The sequence below is a fragment of the Heteronotia binoei genome, chromosome 20 (genome assembly GCF_032191835.1).
Source record: "Heteronotia binoei isolate CCM8104 ecotype False Entrance Well chromosome 20, APGP_CSIRO_Hbin_v1, whole genome shotgun sequence".
Classification (NCBI taxonomy): domain Eukaryota; kingdom Metazoa; phylum Chordata; class Lepidosauria; order Squamata; family Gekkonidae; genus Heteronotia; species Heteronotia binoei.
The window spans coordinates 8,564,352-8,565,890 of NC_083242.1; positions in this window are offsets into that span (position 1 = coordinate 8,564,352).

The window sequence follows — 1,539 nt, forward strand, 5'->3', positions numbered from 1 at the left end:
GTACTCTCGTTCTCCACTGATTTCCCTCCAGTTCGGGTGTAGTGGGTGCAGAACCAGTTTGGTGCAGCGGTGAAGTGTGCAGACTCTTATCTGGAAGAACCGAGTTTGATTCCCCACTCTTCCCCCATGCAGCCAGCCGGGGGAGCAGTTATCTCAGAGCTCTCCGCCCCGCCTACCTCTGTTGTGGGGAGGGGAAGGGAAAGAAGAAGAACTGCAGATTTATACCCCGTCCTTCTCCCTGAATCAGAGACTCAGAGTGGCTTACAATCTCCCATATCTTCTCCCCACACAACAGACACCATGTGAGGTAGGTGGGGCTGAGAGGGCTCTCACAGCAGCTGCCCTTTCTACGACAGCCTCTGCCAGAGCTAATAGCTAACCCAAGGCCATTCCAGCAGGTGCAAGGAAAGGAGACTGTAAGCCTCTCTGAGACCCCAAGTGAAGGGCAGGGTATAAATCCAATCTCCAATCTCCAGCCCCACCCACCTCACATGGTGTTTGTTGTGGGGGAGGAAGGTAAAGGAGATTGTGAGCCGCTCTGAGACTCTTCGGAGTGGAGGGCGGGATATAAATCCAATATCTTCATCTACCTCACAGGGTGTCTGTTGTGGGGGAGGAAGGTAAAGGAGATTGTGAGCCGCTCTGAGACTCTTCGGAGTGGAGGGCGGGATATAAATCCAATATCTTCATCTACCTCACAGGGTGTCTGTTGTGGGGGAGGAAGGTAAAGGAGATTGTGAGCCGCTCTGAGACTCTTCGGAGTGGAGGGCGGGATATAAATCCAATATCTTCATCTACCTCACAGGGTGTCTGTTGGGGGGGAGGAAGGGAAAGGAGATTGTGAGCCGCTCTGAGACTCTTCGGAGTGGAGGGCGGGATATAAATCCAGTATCTTCATCTACCTCACAGGGTGTCTGTTGTGGGGGAGGAAGGTAAAGGAGATTGTGAGCCGCTCTGAGACTCTTCGGAGTGGAGGGCGGGATATAAATCCAATATCTTCATCTACCTCACAGGGTGTCTGTTGTGGGGGAGGAAGGTAAAGGAGATTGTGAGCCGCTCTGAGACTCTTCGGAGTGGAGGGCGGGATATAAATCCAATATCTTCATCTACCTCACAGGGTGTCTGTTGTGGGGGAGGAAGGTAAAGGAGATTGTGAGCCGCTCTGAGACTCTTCGGAGTGGAGGGCGGGATATAAATCCAATATCTTCATCTACCTCACAGGGTGTCTGTTGTGGGGGAGGAAGGTAAAGGAGATTGTGAGCCGCTCTGAGACTCTTTGGAGTGGAGGACGGGATATAAATCCAATATCTTCTAAATCCAATCTCTTTTTCTTCCTCTTCTTCTCCCCAATCAATGCCAAAATCCCAGAAAGATAGGGTTTTGACAGCTCCGGGTTGAGAAACACCTGGAGTTTTGGTGGGTGGAGCCTGGGGAGGGCGGGGTTTGGGGAAGGAGGGACCTCAGCATGGCATAATGCCATAGAGTCCACCTTCCAAGGCAACCATATTCTCCAGGAGAGCTGATCTTGGTTGTCTGGAG